This window comes from Myotis davidii, unplaced genomic scaffold (genome assembly GCF_000327345.1).
Source record: "Myotis davidii unplaced genomic scaffold, ASM32734v1 scaffold308, whole genome shotgun sequence".
In the NCBI taxonomy this organism is placed as follows: Eukaryota; Metazoa; Chordata; class Mammalia; order Chiroptera; family Vespertilionidae; genus Myotis; species Myotis davidii.
The window spans coordinates 324,121-330,785 of NW_006298552.1; the positions used below are offsets into that span (position 1 = coordinate 324,121).

General features: G+C 37.1%; 1 pseudogene; it reads left to right on the forward strand.

Annotated features, from left to right (window-relative positions):
- Positions 1 to 4,564: 4,564 nt before the first annotated feature.
- Positions 4,565 to 6,294, forward strand: LOC102757285 (annotated as a pseudogene).
- The last annotated feature ends 371 nt before the right edge of the window (positions 6,295 to 6,665 follow it).

Below are 6,665 nucleotides of genomic sequence, written 5' to 3' on the forward strand. Positions count from 1 at the left end.
CAGAGAGGAAGGGAGAGAGATAGAGAGTTAGAAACATCGATGAGAGAGAAACATCGATCAGCTGCCTCCTACACACCTCCTACTGGGAATATGCCTGCAACTAAGGTACATGCCCTTGACCGGAATTGAACCTGGGCCCTTTCAGTCCTCAGGCTTATGCTCTATCCACTGAGCCAAACCGGTTAGGGCTGTACTGACATTTTTTCAATCAGTCAGGTAAATACCCAGAAGTGTGATGACTAAATCATATGGTAAGACTATATTTACTTCTGTAAAAAACTGCCAAATTGTCCTCCAAGGTAACATTGTCATGTTGAATCCTACCAGCAATTAATGAGAGTTCCTCACCAATATTTGGCTTTCTTAGATTATATCTATTTTAGACATTCCAATAGGTGTGTAGCATCATGTACCTTCTGCCTGAAGGTCATCTTTAACCCTTTTCACAGAGAAAAATTACTGGAAATAAATCCCTTCATTGTTTGTCTGAGTACATCTTTTTGAAGATGATATTGCCAGGTATAGAATTCTAGTCTGATAGGCTTTATTTCTCAACAATACATTTTTTACTCAGGGTGTTGGCTTGTTTTAAGATTTAGTTTCTCTGAGGAGTCCAAGAAAAGTCATTCATTTTTAGTCTGTCTACATTTTTCTTATTGTAAGACTTAGTGATGAGTTATAATCTCTACATGTTGGAGTTGAAATCAGGGGTCACAAGTATCTTTTTAATGAAACTCATATTCTTGTTGCCATCAATAGTCAAAAAATGAATTACATTATCCAAGGTAAAAATATAATCAAGTCACATATGACTTGTCTGACTAATTATCACCAGTAGTGGTACTAGCAGGGTATACTAGCAGAGTCCCATTGGCTTCCTGAGCCAGTATTTACCCAGGACCCAATCTCCCATTTCTCCCCATCATGGAGAGAGGTCCTTTATACTCTTTGTTATTCTTATGCCATTCTTACTTTAAAAGGTACTTTTACAGTGTGATCAGGAAACCAGAATCTGTTATCAGGAAAAATCCTTATATCTTCTACCTGGAACCTGACTTTCCCTGAGAACTCTGCTGCTTCTGAGTCTATTTCAATAGTGACCCTTTTCTCTATCATATTTGTCTACTTTTGGTTTATAGGTGAAGATGTTTCCTTATTTCTCATTGATGCTTCCAGATTGATAACTATTCTTTCTACCAAAACACCACTCTTCCCATGAAGCTTGTTGAATTAGAATATACTAATGTCTCTCCATCCTTGCAGTTGTTGGCATTTACAGAATTGCCTGTCATCCCTGAATATTCATTCTTGTCATTTTTGGTTACAGTTCTCCCACCCTTTACTCTTGCCTAACCTACCCTGCCAATTCCCGGACTTAAATCAATACAACTGTCTCTCCTTTGCTCCCACTGCTAAATGAAATAAAAATAATTGTTGCTTGGCTGCATTACAGAATAATAAATATTTCATTTGCTTCTCTTGTTATTTACTTCTCCCATCCTCTTCTGAGTATTTGTTTTTGTTGTTGTTGCTAATCCTCAATGGAGGATATTTTATTGATTTTTAGAGAGAGGAAGGTAGAGGGATAGAGAGAGAAACATCAGTGTCTGACACATTGATTGATTGCCTCCTCTATGGCAGGTCACAGGGTATTGAGACATGTACCCTTGACTGGTATCGCACCTGGGACCCTTCAGCCCACAGGCCGACACTCTATCCACTGAGCCAAACTGGTTAGGGCTTAACCAAAGAATTTATATGCATATATGCATAACTCATGGACACAGACAATAGTTCAGTGAAAGCTTGATTGGTGGGGTGTATGGGGAGGGGTTTGGGAGGGCCAATGGGGATAAAAAAGGAAACATCTATAATACTTGGAACAATAAACATACATTTTAAAAATTGTAGTGCATAAATAATAAGTAAACATACCAACAGGAGAGGAGGAAGAATATATGGGCACAAATTTAAAAACTAAAGGTTAAAAAGAAGCATTTAATATCCAAGAAATGTAATTTGGAGGTAAATTTTTAATGTTGAGAATAATACTAGGATTAAAAATAAATTTACATAGTGAAGCTAATTGGCATTGCTGTGTACCAATTATCCACAATGTCTGGTGGCCTGAGAGCATAAAATCCTAAACAAATAGTTGCCGTTACCTGGAGTTTGTTGACTGGAAAGAAAGATATGAAGGAATTGCAGAATGTAAGATTGCTGGAAAAATAATACTCTGCTAGTTGACCAATGAAATCCACATTTACATAGTAAAAAAAATGAAATCAGACACTGTTGGTCTGATAGAAATAATTTTAAAAATAAAATGAGAACATTAAGAATATTAAACATAAAAAGTGTATATCCGCCGAAACCGGTTAGCCTCAGTGGATAGAGCGTCGGCCTGCAGGTTCGATTCCGGTGAAGGGCATGTACCTGGGTTGCAGGCACATCCCCAGTAGGAGATGTGCAGGAGGCAGCTGATCAATGTCTCTCTCTCATCGATGTTTCTAACTATCTCTCTCCCTTCCTCTCTGTAAAAAATCAATAAAATATATTTTTAAAAAAGTGTATATCCTTGCAATGGTCTAAATGAATTCTATCTCCACCCATCACTATATTCTTGCATTTACCTAAGCTCGGTAAGTATCTAACCCGATTTTTTACCATGTAGAATCTGTACTCTTAACCAATGATTTCCAAAATTTTATTTCAGTCAATTTGCTATTTGCTTAGCAATCTGCTTTTGTGAGCTACCAGTCCTCAAATGGAGAGCGTATTTATATAACGATGCAAATAATTCATAATTTCTCTTTCTGATAATATTATTACTCTATAGAATCAAAACCACATGGTTAATAATTTGCCCCAAATTATGTCAAATATGTACCTCTAAGTTTAGATAACATAAACCTAAATATAGAGTTAGAAAAGGCATGATTTATCCATATATTTTAATTCATATATAAAGACTTCATGGACATAAAGTCTATTCAGTATAAATTCATAAACATGAAATATCAAGCTCATTATGAAACTTGTTTGATTCACATTAGTTATAGTATGTTTAGGAGAACAATAATATTAAAAAGAGATGAAAGTTACAGAGGCAGTCATACTTTTAAAAAGGCCATACTTTCTAACGAGTTTTTTTTTTTTTTTTTTTTTTTTTTTACCTTGAAGATGCCTGCAAATTAACACATTGAGATGTAAGCTTCATTGAAGGCAGCTTCCCTAGATCTGATTTACATTAGCCCAAGTTTCAGTGGTAATCATTAGAAATGGGTCATTTAACTGGCCTGTAATTAGAATACCAATGAGCCAGTTCTCTTGGAAAAGTTCCCTGTTGTAGATAGACAACTCTTCAGTTTAAATATTTCAGCCATAAAAAGCTGCTATCTATATAAGATATACATTTTTCCAGCCTGAAAAGGATAATGTGTATTCAGGCCACCCTTAATAGCCCCAAAGGAAAACCGCCCACGGTGTTCCAAAGCATTTACTCAGTCATTGGATAAGTACTGATACCCTGAGCTTACATGGCTGATGGGACAAACTTTTCTGAGCAAAGCACAAAGAGTTGAATTTTAAGGAGTGAGGAGGAGGTAGTGTATGATACAATGTATCATTTTTATTGGTGCTAGGGTCTAGGGCAGGGGTTCTCAACCTGTGGGTCACGACCCCTTTGGGGGTCGAACGACCCTTTCACAGGGGTCGCCTAAGACCATCGGAAAACATATATTTTCCACTGTCTTAGGAACCGAGACACTGCTCCTCTAACCATCTCCAGGCGGGTCTGCCCACATGCAGATACACCCACATCCGAGTACCCGGTGTGATGACATAAAAATACAGGTGTATGTGACAGGGTTGGCATCATAATGTACTTATGTGGATTGGTCACACATGTGTAGAGAGCAGCAACTGTGTAGAAAGCAGCTGCTGTGTTGAAAACAGCTACTCTGTTAAAAGCAGCTACTGTGTTGAAAGCAGCAGTATTGGAGGTAAAATGACACTTCATGAATTATAATTACTGGGTAAATGTAAAATCATATACTGTAAAATCATCAACTACTGCAAAAAAAAATATCTGTACCATGGGAACTTAATCTGGATGCTGATTGGTCTTTTTATATTCAGCTGTGGTTGATGTGAATACTGCCCTCTTGTGATAGTAACAGGTGTGTTAAAAAAACCACAGAGAATGGTAAATCATAGGAAACTTGAATGAACTGTATTGACTGAACTATGCCATGTATCATCTTTTGTATTATTAAAGCTATTGTTATATATTATTTTCATTAGCAAACCATCCCATGACAATGAATCGTGTAGAGAAGAATATTAAGAAAACATAGTGAGGACTTTTTACAGTATGGTTTTACCTCAATAATTACAACAGGAATTGAGAAACCGCAATGTGTTATTTGTTGTGACGTTCTATAGGCGAATCTATGGAGCCGAACAAACTAAAACGCCATCCGAGCTTTGCCGGCAAGGATACCAACTATTTTAGAAGCAAAACTGATGGACTCAAGAAAGCCAGCCTTGACACTGGTGCCATTTTGATAGCAAGCATCCGAGCTTTGCCGGCAAGGATACCAACTATTTTAGAAGCAAAGCTGATGGACTCAAGAAAGCCAGACTTGACACTGGTGGCAAGTACCACAAACAGAAACGTAGGAGCCATTGAAGCTTCATATTTGGTGGCACTCAGAATCGCCAGTGCTATGAAACCTCACACTATTGCTGAGGATTTACTGTTGCCAGTGGCCAAAGCCATTGTTTGAGTTATGATCGGAGATGAATTTGCTACGAAATTGAGTGCAATTTCCTTATCTAATGACTGTCCACAGAAGAACAGATGACATGTCTGCTGATATTCTTGATCAGGTAATCCAGGAAATAAAATCTGCTCCACTCCCAATATTTAGTATCCAGCTTGATGAGTCTACAGACGTTGCAAACTGTTCAGTTACTGGTTTACGTGAGGTATATTAATGATGGTGACTTTAAAGATGAGTTTCTATTTTGCAAACCTCTTGAAACAACAACTACTGAATGTGATGTATTTGACACAGTTGGTTCATTTCTGAAAGAGCATAAGATCTCTTGGGAAAAGGTTTGTGGTGTTTGCACAGATGGTGCTCCAGCTATACTAGGATGTCGATCTGGATTTAAATGTTTGGTACTGAATCAGTCACCGAAAGTATCGGAACTCACTGTATGATTCTTTGGCAAATATTATCCATGAAGACACTGCCACAAGAGTTACAAGAAATAATGAAAAGCATCATAAGTTGTGTCAATTTTGTAAAGGCAAGCACTTTAAACAGTTGACTGTTTTCACAACTGTGCAACGAGTTGGATGCGCCGAACAATGTTCTGCTATTTCACACTGAAGTGAGATGGTTGTCGAGAGGAAAAATTTTAAAATGTGTTTTTGAGCTTCGTGATGAACTCAAAACGTTTTTTAATCAGAAAGCAAGACAGAAGGTTTTTTAATCAGAAAGCAAGACCACAGTTCAAAGCACTTTTTGGTGATAAAAGTGAACTGCAGAAAATAGCTTACTTTGTTGACATCTTGGCCATCTTGAATGAGTTAAATTTATCACTGCAAGGACCAAATGCAACATGCCTCGATTTGTCTGAAAAGATCTGATCATTCCAAATGAAACTTCAGCTTTGGGAAAAAATTGGATGAAAATAAAATTTATCTGCTTTCTTTGAGGAACATGACATTGAACCAGACAAAAGGATTACGATGATAATTTCTGTGAAAGAACACTTGCACGTGCTTGCAGATGAAATTTCATCGTACTTTCCAAATCTGCCTGACACCCCATTTGCACTTGCCAGAAGCCCATTCACAGTCAAAGTTGAAGATGTTCCTGAGACAGCACAAGAGGAGTTCATTGACCTTATTAACAATGATACAGCGAGAACTGATTTCTCTACAATGCCGGTTACAAAATTCTAGATCATGTGTTTGCAGTCATATCCTGTCTGTCTGAGACTGTGTTGCGCTTTCTTCTTCCATTTCCAACAACCTATCTTTGTGAAACAGGGTTTTCCAGATTGTTGGTTATCAAGTCTAAATACAGAAGTAGACTTGTTGTGGAAGATGGTCTTCATTGTGCTCTTGCAAAGACTGCCCCAAGAATTTCTGATCTGGTGAGAAAGAAGCAATCTCAACCTTCGCACTGACGTTGGCTTTTTACATGTACTGCCGCAAAATGTAGCAATGTAGTTTACCGTTGTTATATTAAGACTGTTACCCATGCTGCACCATGCTTCAAGACAAAATTTCATTTATTTGTAATTAGAAATAAATATTTCACAATATATAATTACATATTGTTTTTGTGATTAATCACTATGCTTTAATTATGTTCAATTTGTAACAATGAAAATACATCCTGCATATCAGATATTTACATTACAATTCATAACAGTAGCAAAATTACAGTTATGAAGTAGCAACGAAAATAATTTTATGGTTGAGGGTCACCACAACATGAGGAACTGTATTAATTGGTAGCGACATTAGGAAGGTTGAGAACCACTGGTCTAGGGCAAATGCTATGATGGAAGTGGCAATTCTTGTGGGATTGATTTGAAAACAAGTTTGCCAAACAATAAGTAAATAAATGTCTAGCTTAAAA